This window comes from Coptis chinensis, chromosome 1, assembly GCF_015680905.1.
Source record: "Coptis chinensis isolate HL-2020 chromosome 1, ASM1568090v1, whole genome shotgun sequence".
In the NCBI taxonomy this organism is placed as follows: domain Eukaryota; kingdom Viridiplantae; phylum Streptophyta; class Magnoliopsida; order Ranunculales; family Ranunculaceae; genus Coptis; species Coptis chinensis.
The window spans coordinates 12,495,708-12,519,323 of NC_141456.1; the positions used below are offsets into that span (position 1 = coordinate 12,495,708).

The 23,616-nt window shown below is 34.5% G+C and overlaps 3 long non-coding RNA genes across 3 annotated transcripts in view; 1 reads left to right on the forward strand and 2 right to left on the reverse strand.

Annotated features, from left to right (window-relative positions):
* Positions 1 to 23,616, reverse strand: part of LOC147522205 (uncharacterized) — a 70,203-nt gene that overhangs the window by 24,229 nt on the left and 22,358 nt on the right. The window lies entirely within an intron of this gene.
* On the forward strand, positions 4,311 to 5,202 carry LOC147522206 (uncharacterized). Its single transcript, XR_015195134.1, has 3 exons — positions 4,311 to 4,453; positions 4,688 to 4,783; positions 4,867 to 5,202. It is a non-coding gene; the product is annotated as an uncharacterized LOC147522206 (long non-coding RNA).
* Positions 6,592 to 9,291, reverse strand: LOC147522207 (uncharacterized). Its single transcript, XR_015195131.1, has 4 exons — positions 8,360 to 9,291; positions 7,536 to 7,607; positions 7,320 to 7,430; positions 6,592 to 6,990 (listed from the first exon to the last, which is right to left on the reverse strand). It is a non-coding gene; the product is annotated as an uncharacterized LOC147522207 (long non-coding RNA).

The following is a 23,616-nucleotide window of genomic DNA, read 5'->3' on the forward strand; positions in this document are numbered from 1 at the left end:
AGATTTACTTATTTGTCATTATTAGTTTAATTCAATTATTACAGGAGTTTCGAATTGAGTTTAAACAAGTAAAGTTCAAATCTTTATATTATGTCTTGTTTAGATTCCATGAGAAATGATAGTTTAATGACTCTAGGCTAACCCTCCATTAGAGGGGTTGAGGAAGCCTTGATGAAAACTTGATTTTGTTAGCTTAGAATTCGTCCTGATAATCTATTCAATTCTAGAAGTAATTAGTTCACCATGAGAATGGGTTTAATGCTTCACATGCTAGTTATTACTTGGTAGAGATTGCCATGAATAGTTAGGGATTAGATTTACCAATTGTTATCGCGATAACATTTCAATTTGGAGTCACGGCAGTTCTTTGTTAGTAGATTAAGTAGAGTTAAAGCGGAATCAATCCCCCTAATTCCTTATCATAGAGTCCAGTTAGTATTTCTGTAGTTGAATTATTGTATCTTGTTATTATAAATTGAATCCGTAGTATAATCATAGAATAGATATTTCATATAACACATTACTCTCACCATTGTTCTTTGTGTTTGTTCAATTGAATTTGTTTAAGTCTTGAGAGTTAAGAGTGGAACGATTCCGTTCTCTATATATTGCATGAATATATATGTGAGAGTAAGAAATAAATTATTGATACCATAAGAATAAGGTTAGAGTAATCTAATTGAGTTTTTACGGGTTATCAAAGAGTTCTCATCCTCAGTTGGAAGCTTTCTCTTACAACTACCCTTAGGCCGACCTTTGGTTTTCGCCTCCTCATGAGGTGGTTCTAGCCATGTACTTTCTGGCACAGCAATCTCCATAAGTTTCCTAACCATAACCCTCTGTTTTTCTTCAGAAGCCATTTCATACCTTTTCATAAACATATCCATCGAAGGTCTACAATCAGGACCAACACCCACCGACACACTTGGAAAAGCAGACAGAGTTTTCCAAAAGGGATTGATAGCACTCAAAGATATGGAACGTTCTTGCTTTTAAAGTTCAATGATTTCGTGAGCACATGGCAATCCATGACTGGTGCGCAAATAACACCCACAAATGAACTCAAAGTCCTTAGCAGCACGACTTACACGGGTATCTAGTTCTTCATAAAGCAAGTCCAAATATTTTCTTGAGACCAGGTTTCTGAGTTCACGAAATAAAGGAATCCGGTGGTGGTGCTGGGTTACAATCAAACTCTTCTCAAACGTACCTCTAATCTCAGACATCTGGATCTCTAAAATCGGGTGGATCAAGTAAAACATACTTAGAAAATCATGTCTGTTTGTGTTTCCTAGAACACGTTTCACCTGAGCATGAGACCCTTCGACTCTATTGGTCGTTGTACTCCCAAAGTGAATGTGTTGATATGTCCAACAATATACAAATCGATCCTTGTAAAGCAACCAAGTCTCTCGCAGCTAATTAACAAAATTGGAGTACTTAACCCTATAGTGTTTTTCCAAAGCAGCAATTCTACGGTTAAAGATATCCTAAGTCCTCGATTTCACTACAGTGTTCCACGAGAACTGGCTTTTATCTACAAGTTCTGTGGTGGTAAAAAAATCATTGCATTTCTGAAGGACGCACATAGAGATATGCCATCTACATAGATGCTTGTGCGCGTCAGGAAACACAATATCAACGGCACTCATCAAGGCCAAGTCCCTGTCAGACAAGATCACAGATGGCCTTTCTTCACCCAGCAAGCTGTTAAACTGACGTAAATCCCACTCATAGTCTATCGTTGTTTGACTGAAGCTACACTTGACAGACCGTGGAAAGACTTCCAGGTTGAAGTCACCCCACAAACTGTACAAAAGGCCACCGATACTTATTCATTTTGTAGGTGGCGTCTATGATGAAAACTTTTGGAAAAGTCCAAGCCATTTTAACACCGTCCGGATGGGCCCATAACAATCCCGTTATCTCATTCGTATTCGTATCCTCTCTCACTTCCTTGAAATAATGGTTTTATGCTAACAACTCACGCAATCTCTGCATTTGCGAGTGATCGTTCATATCCAATATCCTCACCTTGTGCCTGACATTGTAGACTTGACATATGCTAGATAGGTTATCAGGAAACCTATGTTTGATGGACTTCAAAGCTTCTTTAGGCTTAACTCCATTTTGAGCATCTCTGACAAGAACTCGAATTGTGGAACGGTCAGTCGAGTAGCAAATGCATGTCCTTCAAGGGTCTTCGCCAATGGATGGTTGTGAACACCATTAAGAACGGCAATTTTCCAACTATCGATAGTGCCGCGTTGGAAAATACATCTTAACTTAAATGGACATCCACGTTTCTTGGTTCTCGTATTTCTCTTATTAGCCTTCTCTACCTTTTTGTGTGAACGATACACGCCCGAACTCTTGTAAGCTAATTCCAGCCTTGGTACTCGGTTCCTGTTAGCATTCTGCGACTTCCCAATTACCACAACCACATTACATTATTTTCACCAAGCAGTTGCCCAACCAATTACGTCATTACGTGTATGAAATACCTAAAGATATATATGAAAGAAAACAACAATCAATAAACTAATATAATTTCATTTAAAAAATAAAAACAAGTTAAAACAATGCCTACTATATATCTCTTCCGTAATAAATATTTTTGTTGTATCCATTGAAAGCGGTTGAACATCATCCACGTCATTCGAGTTTCCAGAGTTCTCGAAACACATCGAAGGATCCTAAATGAAGAACAGTTGTTAATTGATGTTTGGCTTAAGTACCAAATGCCACAAACACACCGTTTACCATTGTTTGTGTTTTTCTATGTTCAAATCCTAAAACGACATGGCCACACCGGTAAAGAGGCCAAAAAACAGAACTCTATGTTTTTCCAAGTTCAAATCCCAAACGACTTGGCTACACCGTTTGGGACTTAGTCCAAATGGTGTGGCCACACCGGTCAAGAGGCAAAAAAACATAACTTCATATTTTTTCAAAATTCAAATCCCAAACAACATGGCCACACCGTGTGGACTGAGTCCCAAACGGTGTGGCCAAGTCATTTGGGACTTAGTCCAAACGGTGTGGCCACACCGGTCAAGAGGCCAAAAAACAGAACTTCATATTTTTTCAAAGTTCAAATCCCAAACGACATGGCCACACCGTTTGGACTGAGTCCCAAATGGTGTGGCTAAGTCGTTTGGGACTTAGTCTAAACGGTGTGACCATACCGGTAAGTTTTTTTTTCTAAGTCCAAATCCCAAACGACATGGCCACATCGTTTTGGACTCAGTCCAGACGGTGTGACCAGACCGTTTGGTGTGCAATACGAACGACCTAGCTGGGTCGTTTAAGCCTCGGTGTTCGAATTTTCTCTTTCAGTCCTATATATCACTGTACACATGAATAATTACTACATGCATAATTACGTTTAATTTAGATTTACCTTATTCTTATTAAATGCATCATCATCGATTCCTCTATTTTCTTCACTTTGAACTTGTTCTATATTTTCTTCTTGAATGGGGTCACTTTGAACTTGTTCTACATTTTCTTCTTGAATGGGATCACTTGGAACTTGTTCTACATTTTTTTCTTAATCTTCATGTTCAAAAATAGGGTTGGGCTCTTCCATTAGTATTTAGTGTTAGTGTTAGGATATAGTTTTCTTTAGGGTTTAAGGGTTTAAGATTTTTTATGGTGGAAGAGAAGAGAATAGAAGAGAAAAGTTGAAAAAGTCAAATTCAACAAGTCAAAACAACTTTGGTTTGGGAGGTTTGCATAACATAAAACAACTTTGGGATATGGGGTCCACAAGTTTATTGATGTTTCTATATATACATGAATAATAATTGTTTACTTACACAAGATACGTTCTAATATTCTAACATCTATGACAAGTTCAACATCCTCATAATATCGCACAATTGCTAGAGTATCTTTGGCAAGTGCCTAGCCATCGCAATAGATGGAAATAGGTTGATCATTCTCACCTTACCATTTTCTGTTGAACGTGTGCTTAAAAATTCAATTCTATGGCATTTGACGGAAGGGCCGTTTTCCTTAGTGAGGTAAAGTTAAATGCCTCATTGCTTGCCCCAAAAGTCACATCAAGGCACAAATATTTGATGGTGGCTTACCAATTATGTCCTCTGTTGCTATGAGGCATCCGTGGCGCGAAGATGTCAATCTTATTTTAATCACTTGGTTATTTTTTCGTTATCAAGCTCTAATAGGTAGCTGATGACTGATGCATTATGTCCTTAAATTTGTTCATCTGTATATGTGATCCAGATTGCAAAGGAAGAAGAGAAGGGGGTGTATTTGAACTTTTTGAACTTCCTGATCAATGATAGCATTTATCTTCTTGATGAGTCTAAACAAGATTCATGAACTCAAAGGAATAGAAGCTGAGATGTCTAATACTGCAGAATGGGAATCAAGACCAGCTCAGGAGAGACAGGAGAGAACTCGACAATTTCACTCTCAGGAAAATGTGAGTCTCATATGTTTTTTGTTGAATTGTCCGTCCAGTGCAGAAGCATTGGACAAATTGCTGTGAAAGCATGGTATCTTGCACTTTGTAAAAATATCATGCTTCAATATTTATTATGTTGAAGTATCAATGATATAGCAATTTTTGCCTTTGAAAAATTGGTTGTACCACGGGTGGAAGAGCTTTACCACCGAACAAGATATCTAACAAAATGAAAACAATTTGTCGTTGTAGATTATCCGTATTGATATGAAATTGGCAATGGAGGATGTCAATATGTTGGCATTCACATCAAATGAGATTACAGTTCCTTTCCTTCTTCCCGAGATGGTAAGCTCTCTTTTGTCCTTCTTATGTATACAATTCTTGACCTACACATGTTGTCATTGTAACATTATTTGTTTTTTTCCCAGGTTGAGAGGGTGGCGAACATGCTCAGTTACTTCTTGTTGCAACTTGCAGGCCCCCAAAAAAATTCTCTTACTCTAAAGAACCCTGGGAAATATGAGTTCAAACCAAAAGGATTGCTTACACAGGTTTGGTCTATGAGTTTCTCATTTTCCTTGTATTTTTTTTATTTTTTTTCTGTGTGCCATTTGATATTTTCCCCTGTTAAATTTTGTTGAAATCTGACATGACATGTATTTACTTAAATCAGATTTTAACATTCAGCATTAATGATATATGTAAATATGTTATATTAACAATTGAAGAATTCGTTTATGCTTTAATACTGAGTTTCTGATATTGATTATAATGTCTCGTCATGCGTTCTTTACAATTAAGCCATGCATTTTTTATTTTTTGCATTTTTAGGATTTTTCAGCAAGATATTAAGGGGACAAATTTTCCATACATGACATATCATGTATTTGTGTGACACTATCTAATGGTAATTTCAGCGTGCTATATCAGCATCTAGATGTCCGTTAAAAAAGATGCTTTCAACCATCTTATACTAGTGTATGCCCGTCCAAGGCGTCTACGGCGCTACATATCTCGACGCTCGAAGAGTTATTCTTGAGGTAAACTCGCATGTCCCCACTACCATTTATAATAATTGGGCTTAAATATCTGTGTGCTGCACGGTGTGCTTGTTGAAATATCTGAGCTCTGTTAGAATATGCTAGCTATATGAGTTTGGTTTGACAAAATTAGTTCCTGACATATCATTATATACATACTTTGCAGATAGAATGGAGAGATAAGAAGGATGCATTCAAGAAGCGCGTTGGCCGCATAGTGCGAACAAACGACCCGAGTTATCGTTTTGATCAGCTCCATAATAAGCAGTCTTTCTGACACCAGCACCACCAAACAACCCAATCTTTCCTCCTCTCTGGTATGGTGCAAGCAGGTCCACAACCTGTACAATGCAGCAATAATACACGTTTAGTTGAGACATAATCTTTCCTCCTCTCAAACTCTTGTAACATTAAGTGAAATAGACACTGCGTGCTACTTTTATTCGTAAATTCAGTACAACTGATAATAAACAATATTTACATAAGCACATGAAGCTCTTCATACCTTAATACCAGTTACAAGGATTTCTTGCTCGGTAGCCTGCTCAACATAGGCTGGGGGCCTCACGATGGATGGGCAAGAAATGATCGGTTTCAGGTGAAAAAGGAAATAACATGTCAAAACAGTGAACAAACCAAAACATATGTCAAAAAAACTATGATGAAAAAACTACCAAAACATATGTAATGGGTTCCCAATGACAAAACTATGATGAGTAAATATAGGAGCACCAATTCAAACACATTAAGCAACAACTTTGTATACCTCAAAAAACAATACAATAGATTTGTCAATCAAGTTGTCCAACTTCAACTAAGTCACCTTCTACATCTTAATTCACTTTATCTTTATTCTCTTGCATCTCTTCTTATTTTGGATTTTATTTCACTTTTTTTTTTTTTTTGTTGTTCCAAAAAAATTTTGGGTTACTATCACCAATGACGTTAATCCCCACATATCGGAAATTAAAAAATTAATTAAAAATCAGATACTCCAAATCAAGATCCGTAGCCCCCTCCGTGTCGGATATAATGACCTAATTCAGACACCAATAGACACCAATAACCCACAGATAAGGAAGGGTAATTACCATCAATTCCACAACCAAAACAGATAAAAATTATCCCCCACATCTTAACCACTGTCGAATACCATGATATGCAGTGGAAAACTAATCTCAATGTTTGAAACAGTCCCAAATGAATTTATACAACATTTTCCTTACATTACCTCTCATTAGCAACAAATAACTAAAGTTAATAAATGGATCATACTTACAGTGATGGGAGAACCAATATTAAGAAGCCTTTGACCTCTAACAAGACCTTCAGTACCATCCATAGCAATAGTCCTAACCGTATTCTCCCCCAAATGTTGAGCCACTTCCAAAACCAACCGAATCGAATTATCCAAAACTTCTAAAGCAGTCGAAATAGGTGGCAACCCTTCAATAAATCTAACATCAACCACAGCACCAATAACTTGACACACACTCCCAATTGCACCCGCACCTGTAAACTCATCCGTTATTTTCCCGCCTTTACTATTATTATTATTCGTCATTGTCATTGGCTCGGCTACAGCTGCTGCCGCTGAAGTCGAGTATTCAACGTAACGGTTTAAAAGAACCGGGGACCATCGTGTACGGTTTAAACAATAACTGGTAAACCAATCCAACATATATTGCAAGGCATGCACATACCGATTAAATTTGGTTGACTCGAGAAAATTAGAAACGTGTGAAAATTATCCAAATATGGACAACAGAATGTTGTATATTCAATGATATGCAGAAAATAAACACAATACAAGAAAGTTCAACAAAAAAAAGAAAGCACACCTGCTATTAAGTATTAACTAATTTCCTGAATCTAAGCCTCTGGCGGCCAACACCAACAGCGCCTGAAGTCACTAAAATAACCTCAAACCCTCGAGAGTTTAAATCTTTAAGCTGCATGTTATTTGGGTAAAACAAGAGGAAATAAATTATAAGCTAGTTATCATTCTTCCATTAATTCAAGAAAAGAACACAGTAAGTACTAATGTCAAAGAGAACCTGTTCACAAAGTGCTCCAAGCCTGCCCAATGCTAATCGTCCATCAGATCGGGTGACAACAACTGTTCCAACCTTTAAGAAAGAAAATAAGAAGCCAAGAACTACTAAGAGGTCGATCTCTTCATATAACTGACCTAAACTTAGCCACAGTGAAATATAAATATAAATAGATCAAGTAAAATGCATCTATATAAGAACAGTAAAGAGATCTTGACTTGAGTTCTCACTGGTAACAGGTCAAAAGGCAAATTTAGGAAGAAATTTGATCATCAAACTTTGGCATTGGTTGTCAAATCACTACTTGGGAAAAAAAAAACTAACAATCTACTCTACACAATGTTGAATTATTACAATAATAAAGACAACTGTTCAATCTCAATTACAATCAAATAAACAAAGCTTCATAGTTCAATAATTATAGTTTCCTAAAAATAAAATCAACGACAAAAATGAACCTTAACGACGACACGCTTGACATCTTTAACAAATGTTCGAGTAGTATCCATTGTGAGGTACGTACATATAGACTCGTTCATTCGTTGTATATGACTCAGTTAATATATAAGAGTTATGAGAGAGAGAGCGAGCGAACTCAGAAATATAGAGTGGTGTACATATAGAATGCTGGTGTAATCAAGATTAGGCTGGTGTAATCAAGATTAGGTTACCAGAGGGTACCAATTATACAAGAACTTGGACTGGCATTAGAAACTTAAAGTATTGTTAAGGAACTTACCTATATCTTTCAGAGTTCTAAAATGAATTTCAATACAGGTTCAAACACAGATATACACTGGAGCAATTACTAAGACTACAGTACTCACTTCAGCTCTTGATCTGGCCAGCCTCTCAAATATTGATATGTATCTCTGAACCAGTATTCGTGGTAGGCAATTGTTAAAACAAATGTTTCAACAGTGGCATAATATGTCAGCTTTCACATTGACTCTGAGCACTTTACAATCTTTGCACGCTTTGCTTCATCGATCTTTTCTAAAGCAGCTCCAACACTGAACCATATTGCGAGCTTCTAAAAAAACTTAAAAACATTTGTAAGTGGAAGTTCAGTCTAAAATTATTAGCAACAGGGTTTAATCTTCATAGAATCAAATGTCAAAGTTGACCTTAATCATAGGCAAGTAAAATAAACAATAATTGCCTATCAAAGATGGCCTGACATATGTATTTGCAAAGATATATACAAGACAAGAACAACCTTCCTAGTAATATTCGTCAACAAGAAACTATAAACATCATGATCATATGGTTGAGTTAAACATGGCTCCATTCATAGTCAACTAAACCAAGGCATATACATTTGTTGGCGTTTCCTGACATAACATTTTCTTGACATCATTGGATAATCAACTTAAAATACGAATAAAAACATGAGTATCAATATCAATTAGTTATCTTTAAACATAGGTCCCACATAAGATACTACTTCTTTCTCTAAAAAACTTATAGACTCCTACTTCATCAGAGCAAAAAGAAAATGCCAACGATCATCAAACTATAATTCTTCTTCGATCTTCAAAGAAAAAACCCTTTTGCATTCTTTTTGTGTGTGCCAACGAAAAAAATGGACTGGGCTCTGCTCATCTGCCTCTATAATTCTAGCTCTCCCGATCGTCTCTCTCTTCTATATATATTGTGAGTTAGTAACTGAGCAAACTTATGGAAAAAGCCTTCTTAATAGAGAGAGAGAGTGAGGGAGTGGCAGCAACTAAAATCTAAAGAGAGCGAGAAGAGAGAGACGACCGGGAGAGCTAGATCCAACGAGGTCGGATGTTGCTATTTAAACCAGCAGACGGGCCTTTATGTTTTAGATTGTTCACGTCATAAGCGAGAAAAGAGGTTTGTAACCGCAGTCCCTATACTGCTTTGTAATGTTAATATAGACTAGTTTTTGAGCCCGTTCAACAAACGGGGACCGATTTTAAATAATTGATTTGATTTTTTTTTTTAATATTTTATAAATTTAATTTTTGAATTATTATGTATCAAAAAGTTTTAACTATAGAATATTGTAATGATTCAAATTTTGATGAAAACACATATTTATAGAAATATTCAATGTGTCCAATATTAACGGGGACCGTTTTCATATTATTATTTTTTAATTTATTTTTTTGAATTATTATGTGTCAAAAAATTTAACTCCAAAATATTTGAATGATTGAAGTTTTGATCAAAACAAATTTTTTTTTGAAATATTCAATGTGTCCCATATTTTACCATATTTGTTTTAATATTTAAAAATTGCTGTAGAAGAAACCGTCATTGATAGCGAATGATTTGAATTCCCAAATTTTAGTTTAGAAATTTCAAGCATCTATTCTACGAACCACATACTAAGCTCATACATAAACTCTCTACGAACGGGTGTCGTTATATTAAATTGTTATGAAAAATATTCATAATTATGCATAGTTTATGAGATATTCAAGTAATTTTTACTTACGGAAAGTGAAGATCATATTGAAAAAATGTATGATAACACACCATTTTAAATCTGAAATTATACTTGTCAAACTAATATTTTCGGTGGTTTGAGGGATTTTAAGGTTGTAATTTTAAGGGATTTTAAGGAGATGAGAGAGAGTACCAATTAACTTTTGAATCAAGTGGAAATCCATGATCAATATTACAAACGGTAAGCTCTATAAGATATATATAGGGGTTGGGAGGAGAGATTATTGATGTTTTGTTATGTGTAAGTAAGGGTAGCCCATTCTATGTTTTAGTTAAATAGCCAAGGTTAAAATGTTTGATATGGCACTGAGTCATGAATGAAATAATACAGACCACACATGAGATAATTGAAAAGTTTCCTTCATTGGATATATGACAAAGGCTTTATTGAATGCACTATTTCCACTACTAACATATTTAGTGATTTCATAGAAATGGTTCAAAATTTTAGTAGTCAAGAGATCTTTGTAACATCTTATCTGGGCTACATTGCTTTAGTTGCCCTCACTTTGTTCGAAGGATACTATCATGACTGACTACTACAATACTACCTTACAATCTTGAAACTGTACCCTTTGGATTTACACATTGGTTCCCTTGGAAAATTGTCATTAAACATATTATTGAAAACATAAAAATGAACTGCCATTGAACATATCATCAGAAACACAAAAATTCCTCATATTCAACTACATATTTCAATTCTCTTTTACATACAGAGCAACACATGTACATAACTAAGAAATTATCTCAACATTAGTCGTAAACTCTCTAACACACTCCGACCAAAAACTCATTCAAGTGTATATTTTTTTTAAAATATTAAACACCACCTGCATAGTCTAATCATCCTCTATGGTATACCACACAATTGTTTTATGCATTAATCCTTCATAGTTTGGCACTCGTAGAACCATAAATAGTTGTAATCCATTGTACCCCTTGAATGTAGCCATGTGATCTGTCGCTATCTTTGCATCCCTAGAGTCTATTCTGTCAGTTTTAAAATTCATATTGCACAACTACCAAAATTAGTATTCTTAATTAACCATGCTTCATTTGAGCAATTAGCTAAACATAATGGGAAATCTGAGTATCAAAAGAACATAAAGATAGACAACAAACTTACTAATGCTTCCTTACCATTCAAGGCAAAACCCAAAGTGGACCCCTACCAAAAACTAATACATGATATGCAATCAAAGGGGAGGCGAGAGTGTGTGAGGGCGTAGTAGTACATTGTTTTTCAAAAGCTTTTGTAGGGGTGAAACCTCGTAGTTTCAGAAAATCTTATACTGATAGTCATATAACATATAAGTATATAACATTGTAATTTTTCCAAACCCCATGTCTTTATCCTTGTATGCAATGATATTGATAACGATATGTTTAATATGAGTAGATTGGCATAAGTGCATAATGAATAAATTGTTATGTAATTTTGAGCAGAGCATGTTGCCCTTGGTACATCTTAATGTGGTGAAATATTTAATCCTAGCACTAACGTAGTATGTTTTGTCTTTGAGCATGCATGAGTATGTAGTTTTAGTCTTCTAGACTTAAGTAGCACATTTTAGGGGGTATTAATGCCCTACAGCCTAATTATATCACATCAGACTACGTCTGTCAAATTTTCAGAATATTAGACTTTAATAAAGGACGTTGGTTGCTATTCTTAAAACAACTGGCATAGAAAAAAGAAAGCAAGTATTGTACACTAAGACAAACCTTTCCATACCGCATATATAATATGGTAACACAACCACAATCTCCTAAAAGTGGAACTGCAATATATGAGTATGTTTATACTATGACATGTTTAGGTGGCTTTCATGAGGTTTGGTTTGATAGGATCTTATCAATCTAATTAATATCAGATTGTACTAATCAAATGCTAGAATAAAGATCATTGTGGCGATCTTTAATTTTTCTTTTAGTGGATAATTGTGTTATTATATGGATATGCACCACATCAATCTAATTAATACCAGATTGTACTAATCAAATGCTAGAATAAAGATCATTGTGGCGATCTTTAATTTCCTTTAGTGGATAATTGTGCTATTATATGGATATGCACCATATCATATCCCCCTGAATTTGTGACACTAATATATTCCTGCTAAACAAAATGCCTAAAAGGGGAAACAACAACTATCTACTGAAAATATGCCTAAAAGAAGAATAACCATAATTTTACACTGTCAACTTAGCATAGAGGATACCAAGTAATATTATAACAAAGTAGATGTAATTGATCGAAAGGGATTACAAAACCTGTAAAGATTACGCTCATTGTGCATTTGTGCCAAGGTTAGCCTGGAGATTTCTCAACTGGTGTGACATGTATCGAGTTGAACAACAACCCTTTAAATATCGATCCGCAACCAAACTCACATTTATAAGGCTAGCAACCTTTTATGAATGTTCACCCTACATTCTCACAAATGAAACTTTAAAAAGACTACTTAAGAGGCAAAACATTAATCAAGCAATTTCAGTCATGAACCTGAACAACCCTTAGAACAAAACAAAAAAACTTCATTAGCTTTTTTTTCTTACCGAGTTTAAAAAGCGGTTGAGGTTCAGTCCTACATGTTCTAAATAGCGATAGCAGCATTGTACATCAAGATAAAAAACTACTTTGGTGTCATAATATATAATCCAGCCAAAAATGAGTTCTTGAGTAGCATTGCTAATTCTTTCAAATCTAAATATTTTAAAGGAAACATGCATTAGGTTATGAAGATTTGTACTCTCATTTCATGCATCTCAAAGAAAGATTGTAATTCTAAAATATTTCCTCCCTCTTGGGTATTAACATCACCATATTTCTACTTAGTTAGGTCTCTCGGACATTAATCTTTGATAGAGATTTTATAAAAATCAACTTTTATAATAACATTTAATACCTCAAGCATACACATACTCGACAAAGCTATTTACACATGCCTGTCAACTAACAAAATCCATTAATATATTCACCACACCATATAGTACACAACTTAGTATAAAAGAAGCAGTAATCTTATCTTGCACATAACATTTGATAGATGAAAAAAAAACATAAAAGTCGAGTAGAACCAACAGTGACCTTCCTAATCCTAGAAATACCCCAAGCTTTGTAGCTTAATAGGTATATGATTTTCTTGAACAACAGACACACATTCCACAAAGTCAAGAAACAATATAGGGATGTGTGGTTCCCCTTGATTGAATGGTGTTGCTAATAACTTAATAAGCTCTCATTGTCTATTCGTGGTGGTATATTTCTTATGATTGGTGAGATATACATGAATGTCAACCAAACATATGCTTTCTTTAGAGTCAGCATTTGCATAACAACTTATCATAAGTTTAAGTGGTATTCCTACAGTACTACCATCTTGTCACCTTCCACTTTTAGCTCATGTAGGTGAAATCCAAGGCTTCAACTTTTACACTTAAAATCTAATAGTAGCCTAAATATTTATCATATTTTTAACAAAATTCCGTGCACACATTCAACGATGAATTCCATTCATAAACCAATATCATTAGTTCATTACCTTCGTAAATTAAAAACAAACCCAATACTTAACTTTGAGGTGGATAAATGTACCACTCTTCAATATAATTTTGTCTTAATGGCATAAATCGAAAAACTATATTTGAAGTAAAATCTCAAGATTACCTCAGCTTGCTTTAGCCTTTTCATCTTGCATCAATGCACGCCACCACAAACGGTCTATAACCTAAACAATTTAAGCATAGATCTCTTTAATTATGATAGGATAAGCAAGGAAAAAGTTCTATGTGAAAAACCACCAGGTATGGAATATAGTTAGTGACTTAGACACTTAGTGTACATTTTTAATTGCTAGCACCTATATATATTATTATGTATAAAAAATCTTACTTCCAAACTATATTGAAACTCATACAATAAATTAATTGATCAAAGTTCCCAAAGCCAATAATTTGTTATGGCTATTAAAACAAAGTTACAAACATAAAGCTGAGTAAAATTCATTAAAAGTAAAAATTTGCGTTGTTGGTCATCGATTAGGAGAAAGATTGGCATGAAGGAGCTCCAATCGACATTTTCTTATAACACTTGCTACTTTTAACCTCAATAACTACAACATTTGGACCCACTAAAGAAAACAATTAATTATACCTCTTTGCTTCTACTTATACTTGTAAATGACATATTAAAATAAGATTTTCATATATGAGAAGCCACAATTGGTTTTAATATAAGGGTTCAATCTTTCATCAATCAATTTCCAACCCTTAAATTTCTGATATCTATATCACACACAATGAAACAATATATTAGTGCAAGCATAGCCTTGTCATACGGCATAAAGCCCATTAGGTGCAACCATAAAAGGAAAAAAGATGCATAAATCCATAAATCCGTCATAGAAAGAAGATTTGTGTGCATCTAGGTAATCAAGATGCTAATAAAAAAAATCAATTACCGGTTTCGTTTGAATGGTTAGAAAAGGCACTCAAGTAGGACATAGAGGCAATATTTTATATTGTCTTTTTTTATTAGTACAAACTCATGAAAATTGCGCCATTTGTGGAGATTGAACCCACGACCACGTGATTAAAACCACACACTCTACCACTGAGCTAAGAAGGCAAAAAACATACTTTAGAGACAAACATGCTTATGATCCTTCATAATGGATACGTGATAATGTGAAGTTAATTTGGTATTTTCACTCAGTGTATATTTCTCATTGAACAGTGGGTTATGAATGCTCAAGTTAGATGGTAAAATTCTAATAAAAGATAAATAATGGTTATTAATGCTTAAAGATAAGCACTCGATCTAACTATTTACTAACTTTCAAGAAACCATTCTTTCAAGCCAATATGTCCCAAAAAAATTATTGAACGAATAAGTATTTGATTTATTTCTAATCAATGTGTACTACATTGGTATTAATCCAACAAACAGTTAAATCCATATAGGTGTATTTCATATAAGTTACATTTTTATGACTGACTTACTAAAAGAATTAACAATGAAAAAAAATGAAAAATGAAAAAGACAAAAACAAAAACAAAAATAGACAATGTAGCAAAAAGAAATGAATGTGTTTAATGAACAGATAAAGTACCTCTACTATTAGCAAGATTAGAATAGTAATGTAGTTGTCTGCCCTCAAGAATCTTTGAGAACTTTCTTGAAACTCATTCAGTGAGCACATTCCATGGACAATTCAAAGATGCATGGATGACTGGTTCTAGTCAACATTGTTCCTCTTAGAAGCACATAACCTAAAACATGACCAACAAATTGTTTGGTAAGACTGCAAAATAGAGAGAATTGAATAACTTGTAATCCTATCTATTAAAACACCATTTCAAATAGGAAGACCTGCAAAGATATTTATAGAGAAAAAACGATTATTATTGAAACATATAACATCAAACTCATTGCAGTAATTATCAATTATTCATAATATATGTAAACCCGACCCATGCATTACTAAATCAAAATTCCTCATAAACAATTTCCAAAATAGTACATACCGACTATTAACATGAGAAGACAAACTTTAATTAATTGTCGAAGGACAATGAGAGCTTAACCTGAATTTTGAGATCAAAGTGAAATTGATTTTTAGAGAACATTGCTATGTGATTTTGGAGAGTGATTGAGGTTTTAATGGTGACAATGAAGGGGTTTAAAAATATGAGTTTCTTCTTTGCTAAGACATATAGGAAACCATTTGATTTCGTCAAGGGTTTTCTCGTAATTCCAATAATGTGCAAAACACAACACACATAAATATTGTGGAAACATGTTTAATGTGACGTGTGATGTAACGCTCAGGAAAGTTAAACTGAAGCTAGAAATAATCATTAGCATAAAGAACCCTATCTATGGTAATGTATGGTATACTATACGAACTTTCTCCATAAGGGATCAGCTATCTGTACTCGAATAATGTTATGTGACCCTACAAAAGAATTCTAAAGACGCGCCAAACAGTTGTTCAATTATTGTTTCAAACAATAAAATTTATGAGAAATTAAAAAAGAAAAACATAATAGGCATGAAAATATAATAAGAATACATGGTTGTGACTTGTAAGCAGTTTTGCCGAAGTACAAAAAAGCTTCGCATGGTCATGGTAGCTAGCAAATGGAATGGGTTGTTGTATATAGAAGTGTTGTTACAGTTTATAGACAATAGAGCAAAATCTTAAGAACACAATACCTAGCAGCGAAAGTGAACTAATGAAATACACAAACACAGTTATGCGCAAAACACACTACACAAAATATTTTTACATGTTTAATGTGAACATGTGCGGTAACGTTCAGAGAAACAGAAAAATTACTTAAGGATAGCTCAACAACAAACAACCCCTTTCTTTGTTGGGAAAAAAAAACCCTTTTATTTTACCGGTGTTTAAGTAAAAAACACAGACATTTTAGATATTGATATTAGAAATTATTGTTTGAAAAACTATAATATATATATCAGCAAAGAGGCTACGTATTCATCAAGGGAGATTATACACTGAATGCATGGGCTTTAATTTAGCAGCAACATAAATGTCAGCAATATTTCAAACTTGTGCACTTGGATAATCACAAAAGATCAAGCTTAAGCGAGCATATAATAAAATCAAAATATTGGGGAAAAAAAAAACCCTTTTCTTTTACCGGTGTTTAAGTAAAAAATACAGACATTTTAGATATTGATATTAGAAATCATTGTTTGAAAAGAAAAGCTATATATATATATATATATATATATATATATATATATGCAAAGAGGCAACCTATTCATCAAGTGAAATTATACACTGAATGCATGGGCTTTAGTTTAGCAGCAACATAAATGTCAGCAATATTTCAAACTTGTGCACTTGGATAATCATAAAAGATCAAGCTTAAGCGAGCATATAATAAGATCTCGAAAAAAAAAAAAAAAAAAAAAAAAAAAAAAAAAAAAGAAGACCCCATTGAAGTAAAACTATAGAAAATTTGAAAAAAAATCGTACCTTTAGATTTGATGATTGGAAGCCGAAAATAAAGAAAAACTATTCTCACATGGCTACTAAAAGCATGCAACGTCACTCTGATTTAAGAGGAATTCCCAACACCTCCCTGCCACATGAGAAGATTTATACAATTATGAGACACAAAATCTACATGAAGGCAGCTACTGATTGAAAAATACCAACGCTTATAAGGATGAAATATTACCCGAAATGCAAAATCTTGACAGTTGTTAGGTTTGTAGCCCCTAATTGATTTGTCATGTAGAAAGCCCAGTTAGTATAATTCCATTGTGACCAATTTCAGGAAAACAAAATCCACATGGTAATCACAGAGACACAATCAAATATCCCTAGCAAGTAGCAACATATAACTTTGTTTAATATCAAGTTTCCAAAATCTATGTTCTTTTACAAAAAGTCGAGCGTGTTCTTGCCACAGTTCCATAAAATTTAGGATTGGTCATATATAAATTAATCACAATTTAAACAAATGTTGCATGAAAAAAACAAAGATAGTAGTAACCACTTTATTTGTATTTCTAATTTAGCTATTACAGCATAAGATTGAATATCACAATATTCTCAATATTGAGTTTAGTTGATTCATGCATGAAAGGTAGTATAGAATTGTTTAGCAGATATACATGCACATCTAATAGAAAAAAGTGGTCTACTCCCTATTTCTCCTAACCATGCCTAATCAATTGATTCTTCATCAAAATTGCAATGGAAAGTTGAACTTCTTCAGTCACAAAGATATATGATCTGACTTCTCTCCACCTAATTCTACTTGTTCTCTTATAAATATAAGTTGGAGATGGTTCAATCAACAATGCAATAACATTTCCGGTCCGCTAATATTATTGTTTTTGAAAGGCGAAGCTTCCCCTTTTTTTCTTCTCTTCTCTCCTCCCCTCCCCTCCCCCTCCTCAATTGTCTTATTATTTGCGTTATTCTTTTCTTTTCTCTGTATATATTAGTATTACTATCATTTTTATTTTTATTTGTGAGGGAGGGAATTACCATTTCTATGTAATACTACTCAAACCTAGAGCAATTGTATCCTTAAAGCATAGACTTGTCACCATAGAGAATAATACGACAATAATACTAACGATAGTAATAAGATTTAATATTTAAAGTCTCTTTTTGGTTAATTATGAAACATCTCAATTATGTAAGAAGCAATAGAAATTGAATTAGCAAAGATACCCGAGCTCCCAAAAATGCAAGCTCAAATGCCTCATCAAATGTCAAATGTGGTACAGTGCAATGCATTTTCACATATATTATGATATCAAGTTAAAACCCATCCACATCCTTCCAAACCTGCCAGGAATTGAAAAGTAGCTCATCAAACATAATTTGTGGTCTATTAATCAATTAATAGGAAACTCAAAAGATAATAGACCCTCATCTAGGACTAACATACTATATTATTTTTGGAGATTGGTTCAAAGCAAAATGAAGTCAGATCAGTTCAATCTAAATTGTGGCATGCACTAATACTTTTGAAGTGAAAAGGTATGAGCCGAGGTGTTTAACTTGCCTCGGAGGTATTAGGGCTTGTCAAAAACTAATATAATTAAAATCGAATGATATTTGAACCACATCATGAAGTTCTTGCTGACAACTGAATTTCAAATTTTCAGTTTAATCTAATACATGTTGAGGTAGAACAATGTAATACCGCTTATAGAATTAATCAAGTACTTTTTCTTTTTCTTCATTTTTTTCTCTCGACGATTGGGTTTTGAACCCAAGTAAGCGGTAAAAACTAAAAACTACCACAAACTTTACCAACAAACTACTGGGAAGATTAGATATGTCAAAGAACTAAGAACACAGAGTGGAAGACTTTTCGAGATTGTTTGAGGTCTAGATGATCAAGGATTTAGATATGTTCAAAACGTGAACATACATTTCCAGCAAAGCCAAAAAGACATTACCAAAAAAATTCTGGATGTATTTAAACTTACCTGAATCTCTCGCACTCGCAAGGCTTTACCAATTGTTTTGGCGGTTAAATCACTACCACCTCTACCCAAGGTAGTAACTGCGCAAGGTTTCCAACCCTACAATTGAGACAACATAACATACAACACGATAGTAAAAAAATGACAAAAATATCCATTGATGAAACAACCATCTCAAAGAAAAGATTTTGATAATTGGCAAAAGAAAATAAAATTTCATTTATTAGGAAGACCTTTCCAAGGAAGCCAGTAACAACAGGAATGGCGGGGATCGATGAATCCAATCACCATGCAACCTCTTTGCAACAACATGGATAAGTTGCTTCTAAGATGTCCGCATTTGTAAAGTCATCCGTGGTTATAAAACCAATTTCAAACGTATCATACTGCACATGGGAGTGAAAGAATTAGCAAAATAGAAAAGGAATCCAAATGCAATACAAACGAAGAGTAGGCAGGATTTTCATAAGGGTTATTTAGGGATTAGTCCTACTTATTTAGGGGTATTTAGGGATATGTCCTAAAATTATCGATTATTAGGCTTTAGTCCTACTTCTATCGATTGACCTTGAGTCAACTCGGTTGACCTTGGTCAACCCATTTTATAATAATATAATTTTCGTTTTTTATGAAAATGGCCAAACTACCCTTCAGCGTGCTTCACATGTGACTTTATATTGGACCTTTCGAACACCAAGTTAAACAATAGACACGTGTCAAAAAATCTAAAGCATTGATCCAATGGTCAAAATTAGAAACATTGATCCAAGGTATTTCACGAACTTAAATTCAAACTCTTTAATGGCGTAAAAAGTAGGACTAAAACCTAATTAACTCAAATACGAGGAGGGTTAAATCCTAAAAACTAATTCTCTCTAATTGAAAGATTTGAAGCTTCCATATACTGCCATTGAAGAATTCAAACCTTAACCATCTATCTTCCAAATACACTCAACTTTACATCATCTATCTTCCATATCTCCTTCAAAGCCGTGGGTTAAAAGCGGCATCATGAGAAATAAGTTTTTGTATACAAGAAAGTCCAATCACACTCAACTTTATAGTATTTACCTCACATGCCATCAACCCATCTATTATTAGAAAAGTTAAGGCCCACTTAACCAAGATCTGAACTGGGTTCTAACCGACCCATTGATCATCTTCTCTACCCATATTTTCCACAACCCAATCTAGACATACCAACACCAAATTGACACCTCCAACAACACTTAAACAACAACCAATCACATTGAAACATCAAATCATAACCAAATCGCCATAAATTTTTGTTTTAGAGACCATTCTCTTGTGCGTTGGTTAAGTACCCATATTCCAATATCTTGAAGATCTTGTTGCACAAAAGAAGTAGTAGACGGTTGGCAGAACAAGGCGTGTTGTACTATGTATCTTGTCACTGAAGGTGTTTGGAGATTGATCTATTGCTTGGTCATTGGATTACAGAATGTAAGGGGTTACAATCTTCTGTTTTTATATGGAGGGTAGTTTGGTCATTTTCATAAAAAATGAAAATTATATTATTATAAAATGGGTTGACCAAGGTCAACCGAGTTGACTCAAGGTCAATCGATAGAAGTAGGACTAAAGCCTAATAATCGATAATTTTAGGATATATCCCTAAATACCCCTAAATAAGTAGGACCAATCCCTAAATAACCCTTTTCATAAAGTCAGAATCAACATTCAAAGCAAACAACAAAAGAGAAAAGGATACATCAGGTAATACAAACGAAGAGTAGGCAGGATGAAGAAAGCAAGTCGATGCTCAACAAAGCCTTTTCTGATGTTAAAAACAAACCTCCTTTTTTTTTTTCTTGATCGGTAAAATCAGGATGTTATCTGACCGTGTTTGTTTCAAGTTGCTCATGTTTTGTACAAAGAACCCATGGTTGAAACATCATCATGAGAAGAGACCAATCATGAGAAGAGACCAATGGAGAAAGAGGTTGGAAGTTTGTGTTGCCAATAAACCAGAAGAGCGCCCATTTCAAGTTGCGAGGGGTGTATTTGAGGGCCTTTGTCCAATTCTCTTGTTTATTGAAACTATGTGTGATGGTATAGTTCTCCACTTTGTCGTTCTCAATCCTAAAATACAAAATGAGCAAGGTTAAATACATACAATATACTTTCTAATGAATATTGATGAGCACACTTTTCAAGTTCTCTCGAACAAATTTTGCACTGACTCAAGGCATTTTATGAATATGTGGCATATGAAGCAGACTACATTTATATTAGCAAATGCATAGACTAATAACATCGGTAGTCTTTCCTACCAATGCATCCTTTGGAGATCAACTGAGTAGCTCTCTGGTGGTTTTGATTGCCATCAGAAAGTACTCAAACTGATGATCTTGAGGACGTTACAGATATAGAGGAGGCCACCTCCTTAAACTTTCCTTTTAAAAAAGTGGACACAAATTAGCCTAAATTCTTAATAATTACACCCACCTGATACTAATGTGCCTACATCTGATACTAATGGTCGAAGATCAGTAGATTAATGTCAGAGCTGATGCATCATTCTTCGGTAAATATATTTGGTATATTCAAGAACCATTGGGAGTGGTGTCTGCTCGCCTCTGGGGCCAGAACTGAGCCACCCCTGCATATTTAGTTGCATATGCACGATGAGAAATTCAGTTGCAGATAGATGAATACGCGGGTCTATGGGGGCCATTGGAGGGAAATTTTAAGAGTTTTACATGGATAAGAAACCATTTGAGTTGGTCTTAATGTTGGCAAAAGTAGTGAAAGAACATAGCAGACAACGGATGGTGATCTCTTTTGGCAAACTTTGATGTACTGGAATGCATGCAGTTGATCCCAACAAAAGAATTTTAGGATTTCCGCCTTTCATAATAATTGAAGTATGGAAGCATGGGACGGCAGGCTGAGAATGCATTCGATCGGACAAAGATCTTGAAGGAGGTGGGAACCGGAAGGCGATCTCTTTTATGTGGTTTACCGACCTTCCTTCCTACCCAAAGTGCTAGTGAATACGCCATACTATAGATCTCCCACTGCTGATGGTTCAATTAAATATAACATGAAATCCAGGTTCCAAAGCTAGGGAGAGATGGAGCCACTGGACCTCGCCGGGACCATCGATGCATTTCTCCAAGAGAGAGGGAGGATGCACTTGCAGGAGCCTTGATTGAAATGACTTTAGTCCTGAGTCTGAAGGAGAAAGGACCGGACTTTGATCTTAAGAACATATGCATGAACCTGTTTGCCTCGATATAATGAAGCAAAAGTAGTGAAAGAACATAGCAGACAACGGATGGTGATTTCTTCTGGCAAACTTTGATCTCTTCATCCTTGTATAGTATTTTAAGAATTTGGTTTAGTAGTTTTTAGGACTTTTATTTTATTAGGATTCGTTTTAAAAGAGATTAGGAGAACCAAATAAATAAAGAATAAAAGAAGGAGAAAGTAGCAAATCTAGGGAGGTCAAACTAATTTATAAAGTTGCCTTTTTTTTAGGAGTGTATGAGAATGCACGGTTTGAAATATAGAGTGATATGGTGAGGAGAGAGGTAAGGTGCGAGCTTTTATATATACTAGCCAAAATGCACGTGCTTTGCACATGGATAATAAATAAAACTTATTAAAGAGGATGCAAACTCCACTATGTATAGTTGGTTTGTCAATCATTCATGCAAACTGCAAAGAATGAATTACAATAGCATATTAGCATCTATGCAACATTTCTATATATTACAAAGGATCATACTTAATCCACATAGGAGATTACACCAATAAGAGTAAGAGTGCATGTGTTAGTCACTCTGATTTGTCCTCTTCTCAGTAGCAATGACAATGTTGCGTTAGTTCTCTTATCAAATAACAATGGCGGTGTTGTCTAGTTGGTATATGAAGAAGCTGCAACCATCTACTCATTGTAACCACCTACCCCTTACAAGTGAAGCCAATTGATATGGCTGCATTGCCCATACACATCAAAAACTTGTCCTAACGCTTTACAAACACACTAAAATTATGGAAATTTGTCTTGGGAACCAAGAACTAAGAAGATGAGAGACTGCTGTTAGTCAAGTATCAACAATTCGACGTCTCTACAACATGGAGAGGGCTGAACTTCGGAGAAAATAAATATGGCAATAAAGGAGCCGCCCTCTCTCAACATGATAGAATATGGTGGGATGATGACGTAGCTTGATGAGGTGAAGTGTAACACTTTCGGTTGTTGTTGTTAAACTTAGCTTTCTTGCTTTTATAGCTCAAAGAGCTTGATCTACGCTAAGCTTGGATCAACTGATGAAACCTATGGTAATGGCCTACCAACATTTCATGCCTACGAGAAGAGGAAATGTTGAAAAATAAACGGTTAGATATATTTGTTCTCACCGATCAAACACAATCTGAAGTGTTAACAAAGAAGAAAATTTATTTCTCATGGCGGTGAGCGAAAATAAACCAGAAAAAGTGGAATTGACATAATTATAAGGTTTTTCCAAATTTACAAAGAGCTTGCTTTCAATTACACATATTTCAAAATGCTTGGATGAAATAAGCCTATACATGAAGGCCTCTTACAGTCTGTGTGTGTTAATGGATATGATTTGACCAAAA